A 14647-nucleotide genomic window follows, 5' to 3' on the forward strand; every position below is an offset into this window, starting at 1 on the left:
ACTTGAAGATGAACAAGCAGCCATCTAGCTCAGAAGCAACAAAGCCCACTTGGAAGATGCGCACCAGCCTGCGTCATTACAAAGTGCTGAAGGGATCAGTTATTAAGCATCAAAGAACAAAAAATCATATCATTGTGTGCTCACCTCCCTGATACAATCACTGAAGACAAATGGGTGCATAAGCAAATGTGGTGAAGAAAGCTGATGGTGCCTGGGTAAAAGATATAGCGTCTGCAGTCTTAAAAGCTTGAAGGTAAACAAGCAGCCATCTAGTTCAGAAGCAACAAGCCCACATGGAAGAAGCACACCAGCCTGTACAATCACAAGGTGTTGAAGGAATCAGGTATCATGCATCAGCAGGACAAAAAATCATATAATTTTGAATGAGGGTGAGTGCAGAGTGGAGACCCAAAGCCCATCTGTAGGCAATTGGACATCCCCTCATGGAAGGGTCGTGAGGAGTTGAGCCAGACAGGGTACAGTGTAGCAGTGATGAAACACAACATTCCTCTAGTTCCTAAATGCTTCCTCCCTGCCCCACTATCATGATCTCAATTCTAACTTATAAATCTGACTAGACCAGAGGATTTACACTGGTACAGATAGGGACTAGAAACACAGGGAATCCAGTATGGATGATCCCTTCAGGACCAGTGGTGAGAGTGGCGATACCTGGAGGGTGGAAGGAGGGGTGGGGTGGAAAGGGGGAACTGATTATAAGGCTCTACATACAACCTCCTCCCTGGGTGATGGAAAAGTGGGTGTAGGGAGATGTCAGAAATTGTAAGATATCACAAAATAATAAATTATCAATGGTTCATGGGGAGGGAGGAAAGGGGAGGGAAAGGGTAAAATGAGGAGCTTAAGTGGAGAGCAAACGTTTTGAGAACGATGAGGGCAATGAATGTACAAATGCACATTACACAATTAATATATGTATGGATTGTTATAAGAGTTGTATGAGCCTCTAATAACATAATTAAAAAATGAATAATATCTGGCAAGGAAGGATATGATTATACAGCATTTATCAAAAAAGTCACTTAATTGATTTTTTTAAGACCACAAGTAAACAATGTTATAGAGTGAAACCTCAGAGTTCAGTAGAAAGAAATATGGTTTGGGAAAGAAACCTTTTAGTAGTCCTCTGGGATGGCAGGAATTGGTTTTGTCATCTAAATTTGAATTCCTTGGATGCTTTTAAAACCATATTTAGCAGCATATTAGTGCTGAATTTGGCTACATCAATATGATTTTAGTGTGAGAAAGGATGATTTACAGGCTATAAAGAAACCATTATATCCATTAAGGGTAGTGAAATGGACTCTCTTTTCAGCAAAGTCATGTGTAATCTCAGCTACTCAGGAACCCGAGAGATACTGTTGTATATAAGGAAGATTTAAGATGATACTGTTTTTTTCTGTGGGTTGTTGCTTTACTGAATCAGTTTATCCAGAGCAGAAGCAAAGAAAAATCTCAGAAGCAGTCATCATTGTGATTGGAAAAGCTATACAATTGAAAAACATGGTCCTTCATATTTTACCATATTCATATACATAATGAGAATTAAATAAACTACATATGAGAATAAAATGTTCACTTTTGGATACATTAAGTTTCTCTTAATCTAGGTGATGAAAAATGTAGGAAGGGATATAGGTTATGGTGGAAGAAACCACTGACATGTTAATGTTACTGAATCACACATGTGAAGAATGTTAAAATGATAAATGTTACACACACACGTACATACAGGAAGGGACTTACAAAAGTTTGTGGAAAATAGAATGAAAAGATAACGGAGTTTTTACCTGAAGACTAATGTGTGTGTATGTATATATATAGATATTTGTGTGTATGCATGTGTATATGTACATGCGTGAATGTATCTAAATATATGTACCATATGTACTCAAGTGTAAGCCGAACTGAATATCAGCCAAGGCACCTAATTTTACCCCAAAAACTGCATTAAAAATGTGCTGGAAAACTCAGCTTATACATGAGTATCTATGGTACATGTGTGTACATATATTTACCTGTGTATATACTTATATTTATACCTATGTACCCAAACTTAATGCTGTCTATTTACATCTGACACATAAGTGATATTATGTAGGGTTTCTATGGCAACCACCTCATCTTTCTTCCTTGGACCAACTAGTGGTCTCAAGCAACTAACTTTAATGCTAGCAATCCAATTGTACTCCAACACACCATGGAGACTACACACACACACACACACACACACAAATTACAATAGAACATTCAGTACTTAAATAAGATGGCAAAAATAACTGGCTTGATTTTGCCTCCTTGAATCCAACCTAATGGCTCAAATTCACCAAGTTCTTGAACTTTAAGTGCACAAAATGGTGTTCTTGTTGAAAATTCTTATGATGAGTCAGTTCTCCTCTGTTCTAAAGAGTTGCTATGAGTCCTAATCAACTTGATGGAAAAAAGCAGAGATAGAGAAGGGAATGAATTGCAATTTTAACCTATAAGACAATATTTTATTCTGCTTCCTCTTTCCGCACTTCTTGCTGTTATCCATCTCAAAGGATTGATAATAGCACTTCAAACTAAAAGCAAATTTTTGTCTTTCATTAAGAATTCATGAGTGCTGAAAGCCCTCTGAAGACTCAAATGGAAATGCTGCTAAAGGCTCAAGAAAGAGCCAGTTTGAGCCATGTTCACAAAATCTCTCTAAACAGGCTCAGATCCAAATGGAAACAGTAACAATTGACTAACTCTTCCCTGTTCTCCTTGAAAAGAGCAGATAAAATGTCAGGAGAAATGTACAACATATATTATTGTACAACAAATGTACAACATATATTATTGTACAACAAATGTACAACATATATGACTATTGGTGAATAATCATGCTGATCATTTTTAAATGCAGGTGCTTACACAAATTTTAAGCCATGGTGACAATTACAAGTTCCCATAGACAATGTAGATATTGAAAATTCATTGGCATGAGCTACCCCTGCAAAATTTTTATTTTGTAATCAAATCAAGAACCAGTCTTTGAAGCAAAAAGCTCTTCCCTCCACCCGCCCCCTCCCTAACTAATGCACTTATTTAAAACAAGAACTATCATGTTTCTGTTGTTAGGTGTCAAATCAGTTCTGAATAATAGTGACCTATGTTCCAGAGAAAAAGAAACACTGCCCAGTCCGGTGCCTGTTTAACGATTGTTACGTTGGAGGCTGTCATGGCAGCCATTATGTCATTCCATCTCATTGAGGCTCTTCTTTTTTTGACACCATTCTACTTGACCAAGCATGATGTTCTTTTCCAGAAATTGCTCTCCCCTGATAACATGTCCAAAGTACATGAAACAAAGTCTGTCCATCCTCACTTCTAAAGAGTATTCTGGCTATACATTTTCCAAAACAAACTTGATTGTTCTTCTGCAAGTCCTAGGTAGTTTCAATATTCTTCATGAACCATCACCTGCATATGAGGTGATTGAAAATACCATGGCTCATTGAGGGACAGAAGTTACAAAGAACACAAGGAAGATATCATGAAGAATATCCAATAGGCTAATATGCAACGCCACTCTGGAAAAATTTCAAGCAAGCAAATTGGATAGAAAAATAAATTCACCTTCCATTGCTAACGATATTACTATGTAATTCAACTACAAATTAACATTTATTGAGCATCTGTTGCATGCAAGCTGCACTCTAAGAGATTGTTGTTGTGTTGGTGGTGCTGGTTGGGTGCCATCAAGTCTGCTCTGACTCATAGCCACCCTATGCACAACACAACTAAACACGTCTCTGTTCTGCACCATCCTCACAATTTTTCCTATGCTTGAGCCTATTGTTGTAGCCACTGTGTTCACTTCCTTGAGGGTTGTCCTCTTTTTCACTGCCACTCTACTTTACAGAGCATGATGTCCTTCCCCAGGTACTGGTCTCTACTGACAATATGTGCAAAATATGTAAGACAAAATCTCACCATCCTTCAAGACATATCAATTTGTCTTTTTAACAGTTCCCAGTACTTTCAATATCTTTCACTAGCACCACAATTCAAACACATTGATTCTTCTTTAGTTTTCCTTATTCAATGTCCAATTTTCACATGCGTATGAGGCAACTTAAAATACCATGATTTGGATCAGGTGCACATTAGTCCTCAAAGCAACATCCTTGCTATTCAATACTCTAAAGAGGTCTTGTACAGCAGATTGACATAATGCAATCGGTATTTTGATCTCTTTTGATATTTTCTTGGTTCACCAGGTAATTTATTAGTTTTAAATTACAGACCAGGAAAGCAGTGAGGGCAGTGCTGTGGTCTTGCACATGTGAATCCCACTCCTCTCTACCCCAGGAGCACCTGACATAGCACAAGCTCCAGGCCTGTTTCACTGGCTGCAGAGTACAGTACTGAACCAGTATTTACAACCAATGCCCAACACGCTTGTTTGTTCTCTCCCTGTCTTCTACCTCAATTCCCAGCAGATACTGGCTGCGGTAGTGCCTGGCTGCTCCAGCTGTTTGTGTAAAAGCTAATTAGCCAATAGCTGCAGACTTCACGGAAAGAGCTCACAGGTAGGTGCTGTGGGCCTGAACTTGATCTGGGCACTTTCTGTGCCACCTGGGCCCTGCTGTGACTGAGGGTGTCCCCATGTCCGAGGATGGTGATGGAGGAAGGGCAAGCTAGGCCAGTGAAGGACTAAGTCTTTTTGGGGCTCAGACCAGGAGTCCATGGGTATTTAGAACCTCTGTGTATTTGTTGATCTTTGTCTCCAAGTTCTTCTCTGCCTGTTTCCGTAGCCTCATGAGCTGCTTCTTCTTCCTGTAATGGATTTTGGCCTTCTCCTTCCTCGTCTCCTCCAGGGTTGCTGTCACCACCTGGTACTTCCAGCCCACCTCATGGGCTAGTCGGCCCAGGTAAGCAAACTTGCGTGTGGGCTTCAGTCACACCACCTTGAGGGCAGCAGGGACCACCATCTGCTTTTTCTTATCATAAGGGGGTGGGATCCCATCAAACACTTTGAGCCAATCCAGGGCAGCCTGGCCCCGCTTGGTCTTGTGGGGCAACATGCCTCGCATGGTTCATCAGAAGATGTGGCTAGGGGCCCAGAAATGGTAGGGGCCTCGGGAGGGGTTGGTGTTCATGCGCTCCCAGAGGAAGGCCAGGTACTTCAACTTGTTTCGGTAGAAGTTTCCAGAAAAGTTGATGCCCTCACAGTGCACCACCACCACCTTGCGGCCCAGCAGCACTTGCTTGCCGCAATGGCCGCCAGCTGGCCCAGGAGATGGCCATGGCCATCGAGCACCAGGACCTGCCCCTCCACCATCTTTGGCAGCCTCCTGGGAAAGCCATATTTTGAAATCTTGATTGCTGCTTTCATGAACATTGATTGTGGATCCAAGTAAGACAAAATCCTTGACAACTTCAACCTTTTCTCCATTTATCATGATGTTTCCTATCCATCAGTAGTAAGAATTTTGATTTTCTTTACATTGAGTTGTAATGCAAACTGAAGGCTGAAAACCTTGATCTTCATCAAATACTTCAAGTCCTCTTCACTTTCAGCAAGCAAGATTATGTCATCTGCAGATCAAAAGTTATTAATAAGCCTTCCTCCAATCCTTATGCTCCCAAGTCCCCCTGATATTGTCGGTCCCATTGTTTGTTCCTCCAGATTGTTCATCCAGCCTATCTTGTTTAGACAGACCTGAAAAGATAATAACATGCACAAAAACAAGACAGACTAAAACAAAACAACAAACAAAAACAAAATATCAACAACAAAAAGCCAATGACAAAAAAATAACAACAAAGAAAAGCCTGTAGTTAGTTCAAGGATTATTTGTTGGCTTTTAGGAGTGTTTTCCAGTCAAGTCCGATGGGGCGCCAAGGCCTGGCCCCAAAGTCTATTTTTGTTATTCCCTGGGGACTTTGTTGCTCTCTCCCCTTGCTGTTTTGTCACACACCCTTAGTGTTTTGCTTCGGTGGGGTGGGATCAGATGGGACGCAATTCCCACATTGGCCAGCACCATATTTCAAATGCATCAGTTCCTTTTCATCATCCAGCTTTCGTATGCATGTGAGGTGCTTGAAAATACTTTGTCTTGGGTTAGGCACACATTAAACCACAAAATGACTAAAAACAGGTTGCAATCTAGAAAATCTATATGGGTAGTTCTACTCTGTCACTGGGTCCATCAACTATGAGTTGAAAATCTCCACCGCAATGTGTTCATTTGTTGTTTATATTTACTGCCATAAAAACAGAAGTCACTGTCCATACAACTTCTTTCTTTATAAAATTATTTTTATTTCTTTCACTTTGTAAATATAAAAATATTTGTCTGTTTGATGGATATTTTCTAGAGTGCTCCCCCCACTGCACTTGAAGGCCAACTAATAGGATAACTAAAAAGTGCACAGAGGCTTTGCTTTGGGATCTGAAAATCAGGGCTTTGAATTTTGGCTCTATTACTGGCTAGTCTAGACATCTAGGTTAGTTGGGGCTCCTTGGGATTGCTGATGGCAAATGGGAACTAATCAAATCTATAACCAGCTACTTCAATTTTTTCTATTGATTTCTCTCTCTTTTTCTCTCTCTGCTTCTGTTTGTTCTCTAATTTATTTTCTTCTTTCAATATAACCCCTTTTTGTCATGCTTTTGATACTCAGTAACTTTCCTCTACACATGATTTTTCTATAAGACTTGGAGTCCATGGAACATTTTAGCTTCTCTGAATCCTTGGGTCTCTTATAATTAAAAGGACAGCTGATTGATCTTGGTTCAGGCATTCCTTCATGATCTCTGTAAGCAAAATAAGAAAAGAATCTGTGAATCAGGCAGGCAACAAAAGTAATAGAGCACATTTATTAATACTTTTTAAAAAGTTAATTCCATGTTCGCAGCCTCAATTTCACCTGGAAAGTGGTGATTTTAAAATATCTAACATTTAGGATTTTCATGAGAATTGAATAATACATTCTGTAAAGGGCTATCAGATTCCCTGACAACCAAATCTTGGCTACTTATACATTTCAGAGTGGGACTACCCTGTTTTCCTGAAAATAAGACAGTGTCATATAAATGTTTGCTCCCAAAGATGTGCTAGGTCTTATTTTCAGGGGATGTCTTATTTTTCCATGAAGAAGAATATGGTACACATTTATTGTTTATTGTTTTATTAAAAGAGACCTCACACTTCCTGTCTGCTCCAGCTGTGCTACGGCCAACAATGAACTGCGTGGCGGCACCCGCCGCTACAGTCCAAAGTCCAGAGTTACGGTAGCTTCGGGGACCTTATTTTGGGGGAGGTCTTATTTTCGGGGGTGCCTTATATTTCAGTGAGAGGCGAAACTGTAAGTAGGTCTTATTTTCGGGGGATGTCTAACTTTCGGGGAAACACGGTATGTCCCATGGGGTTTTCAGTGCCTGTTTTCAAAATTGGATCATCAGTCCTTTCTTTGGTGCTTTTGTTTGGATTAGACCTTTCAACCTTTCAGCTAGTGTCTGGGAGTTTTAACTGTTTATACTATTCTGTGTCTTAGTGGGTTAAAACCAGGCTGCAAGCTTCAAGATCAACAGTTCAAACCTCACAGCCTCTCAGAAAAAAATATGAAAAGATTAATATCTTTAGAAACACTATAGAGAAGTTCTACTCTTTCCTTTCCTATATTGTTTCTGTGACTTGGAACCTCCTCTATGGCAGTGAGTTGAGTTTGGAGAAAATGACACAAAACAGATTAAACATTTTTCAGATATCAGTTTCCTCCATGATAAAATGGAAATACTAAGACTAACAGCATGATAAGGTTTTAATAATAATCTTAGTAAAGTGGTTGTCATAGAGTAAGTACTTAATAAATGTTAGGCTAAGTAACTGTGATAGTTACTATTATTAAGTCCATCATAGTGATTATTTTGTTATTTAAATAATGACCTGATTAACCTAAATGGCCTTGCATACCTCAATTTCTACATAGGCTCTTGGAGGAGAAACATCTGGTAGAGAAACACATGACTGATGATCTTGTCAATTCTGAAGATAAAGCAACTTGCATCAACAGTTCCTCCAGATCAGCCAACCCTGGGAAAAGAGAGATGGTTTTATTCCTATTTGAGGAAAAATAACGTGGAGTTAAATAGGGACAGTGACACTATTATTGTTCTTATTCTAATGAAAATCAATTTGATTAAGCACAATTTCCAGTCAAACCCTCAAACACACAAGGAACTTAATAGCTAACATTTCCTAAGCATCATATAGATGATCCATTTCCTTCCTTGAATTGGAAGGGCCTAGGGTGAACTCTAAAGACGCCACAACAGAAACACAAGCACATGTGAGTCTCCTGTTCCTTAAGGAAGTAGCAAACAATGTGCTTAATGATACTCTAAGCATAACACAAAACCTTCTGATTAATAAAACATGTCAGCTCAGCGATGAACACTTAACACATACTATGTTCAATGACTTTCTTGACTTAGCTCTCAAAATAACAGGTGTTTCCATGATGAAAACTCAAGACAAATGTGTGAAGGCTTTTCAAATTTTGCAGCAGTACAGTTTTGACAGAGGGCTTCAGATGGCTCAATTTGATGTCCATATAGATGGCTCAATTTGATGTCCATATAAATTTATATAAGCTGAAGTAGAGGGTTTCCCAGGAGATGGCATAATGAAACAAATGCATTCATGAATATGTATGGCTGGAGGAGGCCATCTGTTTCTGACCAAACTCTTTTCTTAAAACAACTCACAAATACTCATCCGTCCCACCCGTCAGACAACCAAAAGTCAGTCTTCATTTAAAGGTTTCAAAAGTCAGAAATGTTGTGTCTTAGGCAAGAAGCCTAATTGCTATATAAATCCTTTTATTGTCAGACTAAAATAAATGAATTAATAAATCAAAGAGTGCATAAACACTGTAAGCCTTGAAATTCCTTGATGCCTGTTCTTCCATTTCTCCAGTATATTCTTTATTCTTCACCTAGACTGAACCAAATGAACCATCCTCTAGGACTACCAATGTCAGAGAAGATGAAACTTCAACAAAAAAGCAGATAGAACTCTATCATACAAGAATATTAATTGCGCTCCAGTTGCTGATATTGACATTCAAAGAAGCCCTGGTGGTGGAGTGGTTAAAGTCTATGACTGCAAAGTTAACCAAAAAATCATTATTTAAAACCTTCCTGTCACTGTAAGGAAGAAAGAAGTGCAATCAGCTTGTCCTATAGGGACAGTATAAATTGAAATCAACACTAGTATAGTGAGTGTGGTTCAGTTTTGCTGATATTCGATTTTAAGAAATATTATATATTTTTCTCTGATGCCTTTGAAACCCACTATTGAGCACTAATTTTGAAAATAGAAGATGAACTTAGTCCTGCTGTCCAAAGGTGATTGAAGAAAAAATTTTACGAGGATAGGAATGTATATGTGGCTTGAAAAATTTGATTACATAATAATTATTTTATTTTTAGTCAACTGACTCAAATTTGAGATGCATAAAGAAAACTTGTAAAGACATGAACACAATACAACAAAAATGATAGTCAAATGGCTAATAAACACATGAAAAAGTGATCACAATCACTAGTCACCTGGGAGAATCAAATCAAAACAATTATAATTTTATCTTATACCATCGATGACAGCCAAATTTAAAAAGAGAGAGGACAATAAATGCTGAAAAGAGTGTAGAGAGACCAGAACTCTTGCACACTGCTGGTAATGTGCACATTTACATTCCACCATTGTAGAAAGCAATATGGCACCATTTAAAACAACTGGGAACAGAAATCCCATGCAATCCGGAAATACTTCTGCTGGATATATATACACCAAAGAAGTAAGAGACAAACACTAAGAGATATACGCTCTTCTAGGTTCATTTCAGCACAGTACACAATAGAAAGAAGCTGGAAACAACCCAACTTCAGTAGAATAATGAATAAGAAACCCTGGTATGTGTACACAATGGAATACAATGTATCCCAAAAGAACACTGATGAAACCCTGAAATACCTCAAGACATGGGTGGAACTGGAAACCCTTATGCTGAGCAAAGTTAGTCAATCACAAAAGGACAAATTTTTCATGAGGCACTACTATAAGCATATATATCAAGACAAAAATAATGTTCTTAGACCATGTGATCTTCTCATTCCATCTCCCAAGCAACAAGGTGGTGTACCTGCCTAATACTTGTGATCCATATATCACTCCTTTATTTGTACATCTTTAAAACCACTTTATTCAAAGAGGCCTCATTACAGCTGGGGTCACTTTCTCATGTGGTGCGGAGAGAAAGAGTAATAATCAATTCCTTTCATTATTACTTCCACGGTTAGCCCCAAACAACAGACAATGGTGTTGAGTGGACTTTAATGGAAATTCAAGTCCAGAAGTGGAGGAAGGGGTGGGTATGTCTGTTTCAGAGAAGGTGATTTCACTTTAGTTAGTGGGTAAGCCAGGAAAAGCAGTCTGCCATTGGGAAAAATGCTTAACATTAGGCCACACATTGGGATAATGCACCCTGTTTCTAATCAAGCACTTTTGACCAACCCTTGATGACCCAGCTCGCATCTTATAAACAAATGGCACCTTAAACTTTTTCCTTTTGAAATACACAGCAATCTTCATCAGCCACACCAGAAGGGTCTGATTTGGAAACTCCACTAAGGGAGCAGGACTTTTCCTTAAACAAACCTGCAGCAGATCAAAGGAACTGAAATATTCCCTTGAAACTCCCTAGTGTGTGAAGAAGAAAATAAGTCCTACCTGGAGGTAGTAGATTTGGAAGTCAATGGACTTTGGGTCAAATTTCATGCTTTGAGGAAGCCTAATAATTGACAATATTATCATATATCTGTTATTTTCATACTCGTTGCTTTTTTATGATATCTCTTAGCCCATCAAGCATAATTCTGCTTTAGTAAATGAGAGTTATTGAAAGTTTTTCATCTATTGCCAACCCTCATTGTTTGCATAAGTAGTCTTGATAAGTAGTAACTTAAGTTTTTAATCTGTACAAGTCAACAGACCATGTAATTTTAGTCTAAAAGTCTATCTTATACACGTATACCTTTCTATTCTTCAAAGTATTTTACATTATATACCGTTGCTAAATTGATACTATTAATACATTTATCATATGCCCCATGCAGACTATTTATAATATTCCCCAATAAAATGATAATGTTGCCTCTAAAATGGATCAGGGACACATATAAATCATTGATATATGAATAGATTTTTAACTCTTATTTAATTGTAAGCCCTAATCTAAGAACAATTAGTTCATATAACCTGGTTCTACTTGATATTAATCCCCAAGAAGAATCACTGAAAAAATGGATGCCATAAAAAAAATGGTGAAGAAATCAGATAAAATAGTGTCTGGGGTTTTAAAGGCTTGTTTTAAAACAAGAAGCCATCTAAGTGAGGTGTTATAGCTAAGTTCACACAAAAGAAATACTCCAGCCTGGGTTATACAAGAATGGTAAAGAATAAAGCCCAAGACCAGAGGAGGGAACAGTATTAGATCTTAAATTCTGAGCACCCAGTTGCACAAGGCGATGGATGACAGTGAAAGCCCAAAATCCATTTACAGAGACCTCGTGTGAATTCAGTTTCCAGTGAATCCCCTCTGGTTATTAATTAGGATGTCTGTAGCTTTGCTCTTAGAATGTCTTGGAGAGTGGATTAATGGAGACATATGTTCAGATTTAATGCTATATTATTTGTTTCTCCATTTGATCTATTTTAAATGTGTTCCAATTTTTTATTGTTTTCTGCTTTTAATGGCTTGAGATAATTGTGTTTTATTTTGTTATTGTTGTAAGTTATTAAAAAAATTATTTTCTGTATATGAAATTTAGGATAGGTAAATCTAAAGAGACAGTAATAGTTTTTTAGGTGCATGTTAGGGGAGGTTGGATGAAAATGGGGAACTAATAAAATTAGCACAAAAATGAAATGTTATAAAATAAATTATGATTATAATCCCACAACTCCTTTAGTATATTTAAACTATTGGATTAAATGGTATGTGAATTATATATCAATAAAACAATATTAAAATTAAATATTTTTAATTACATATTATTTTTAGGATTCTTTTAGTAACTTATTTTGTAAGGTAATTACATATGAAAGTAACAATTAGTCCTAATTAATTTGCTTAGCAATATTAACTTTGAAAATACCTTGCTTTTTTAAAATATGGAATTCTTCTAGTGAATCTAGAGAAAAAATAATCTTAGACTAAAGTATACTAACAAAATAAGACTTGGTAAATAAATATGTAGAGATATATCTTGTTTTATTGCATTTTGTTTTATCATGTCTCACAGATAGAATGTTTTCTGTTGTTTTTAACTTTTTATTTGTGCTCTCACTGAAGATTACAGAACAAATGAATTTCCTATTCAACAATTCATACATGCTTTGTATCATGGTATTTACTGCAATCCCACAATGTAACAATACTCATCCTTTCTTCTTGGGTTTCCTGGTTCCATTTCTCCTTGTGTAACCCTTCCTGCCTTTAAAATTTTTGTCTCTGAGCAAATACTGTCCTTTCGATTTTAGTTTTTTACTCTAAGAAATGCATAATTCCCAGGTGTTGTTATTTACCTTATAGTCTTGGTAGCATAGTGGTTTAAATATTGAACTGCTAACAAGGTCAGTATATTAGACAGGGTTCTCTAGAGTAACAAAACCAGGACACTTATGATTAGATAGATCTAGATATATATAGAAAGAGATGATAGGGGTAGATATAGATATATACAGCATGAAGGAATATAACCACTAATTAGTCCACACAGCAGTACAGGAGCCTTAATTCAACTCACTTCCATGGAACAGTTAATATACTGGAAGTCCTTCAACTCACAAGGGCTGCTGGGTCCAAGGTCAAGGAAGAAGACAGCTGAGTCTTTCATAAGGCAATGCAGGCAGTCTGGCCACAAGCAACAAACAACAGGACAGATCACCAAAAGTCAGCCAGATGACAGAATCCGATAGGATAGTCCATAGCTAAAGCAATGTATACATTAGCAGTGTGGCGAAGCAGGACTTGAAGGAACATCAAGTTCTAGAGATACGGTCTAGATTGGGAGTCCTACAGGGAGTGTAGCTCACAAGTTGAAGCAGAGAACTAACTAAGGCAGCTGCTCACTGGTTTGATTACCAGAGAGCAAGAGAGAGAGAGGCAGGGCTCACGGAGCCCTCCAATCAAGCTGCGACCTTATTAATCCCATATATTATTAGCTAGGTTGGCACAATAAACCTACCTATCACAGTCAGCATTTAAAAAAACCCAGAGGAGCATTTCTACCCTGTTCTATAGGGTCAATATGAATCATAGTCGGCTCCATAGCAGTGAGTTGTTATTTTTGTAAAAGTTGAGTCAATGCACATAAGTTCAGTTCTATGCTTTAGAGTGATTGTCTCTGGGGTTCCATGAGTCCTATGCTACCAGTGAACCTTGTCATTTTTATGAGTTTTGAGTTTGCTCCCATTTTTATTTTCTCTATCCTGTACCTTGTAACATAATCCCTTTCTGAGCAGTATGAGTGGTAGCCAGGTATTTGACTAGTTCTGCTCTAACAGTCATGGAAGCTGAGGTTCACATGGTCCATTAGTCCTATGAATGGATTCCTTCCACGGGTCTTTGATTTTCTTCACTCTTATTTGCTCCAGATGGAGAGATTGCAATGGTTATACCTTAGATGGCTGTTCACAAGATTTTAAGACCCTAGTCACTACTCATCAAAGTAGAACACAGAACATTTGTGGGTTATGCTAGGACAATTGAATTTGATGGCCCCTCAAACTATAGTGCTTAGTCCCTACACCTGGTTGTTTTTACCTCAAGATGTTTGGTTTTAGGTAAGATAGCTTTGCCCCCTGTATGTTCTAACATACTCATGGATATACTTGCAGCCTATTTAAATGCATATATACTAATATCATCTGTTAAACAGATCAGCTTTCATGGGTACAATCTCATTTTCCTTCCCACACCTGTTCAACTTGTGTGTCTATATATCCAGTTCTGCATTATTCTAATTACTGTTATTGTATGATTGAATATGAAACAGTATTCACTTCTGTTGCTTTACACTTTCATGCTTCATTCAATGTCTTTCTTTGCCGTGATCATTTAAGGGTTATTATATCCTTTTTAAATATTGCCTTTCCTTTATCCAAGTCAGTAAGTGTTTATCCTCTGGATAATGATTTTCTCTCCCATTCCTGGCAATCACCAAAGAATGCTTCTTTCTGTGTGAAAACCTTTTGTTGGCTTTATAGAAGTGATCTCATAAAGTATTTTCCCTTTTGTTCATCATTAAATTTCACTTAGCAAACTCTCTAGCTTCATCCATGTTATGAGGTGTTTTTCAGATTCATCATTGTCCTTTAAGGTTGCATATTATTCCATTGTGTGTCTGCACTGCATTTTGCTTATCCATTATGAATCAATGGATGGGCACTTTGGTTGCTTCCATCTTTTAGCTGTGATGAATAATGCGACAATAAATGTGGGTGTGTACATAAATATCCATGTTGTGGGACATAGTGATTTATACAAATTGAAGGTTTGTGGCAACCCTGAGTTGAGCTAGTCC

The 14647-nt window shown here is 37.7% G+C and overlaps 1 pseudogene; it reads right to left on the reverse strand.

Moving 5' to 3' along the window:
* Positions 1-4721: 4721 nt before the first annotated feature.
* On the reverse strand, positions 4722-5332 carry LOC101657576 (annotated as a pseudogene).
* Between the last annotated feature and the right edge of the window lie 9315 nt (positions 5333-14647).

The sequence above is a fragment of the Echinops telfairi genome, unplaced genomic scaffold (genome assembly GCF_000313985.2).
Source record: "Echinops telfairi isolate 266 unplaced genomic scaffold, ASM31398v2 ScPeMD7_49;HRSCAF=173, whole genome shotgun sequence".
In the NCBI taxonomy this organism is placed as follows: domain Eukaryota; kingdom Metazoa; phylum Chordata; class Mammalia; order Afrosoricida; family Tenrecidae; genus Echinops; species Echinops telfairi.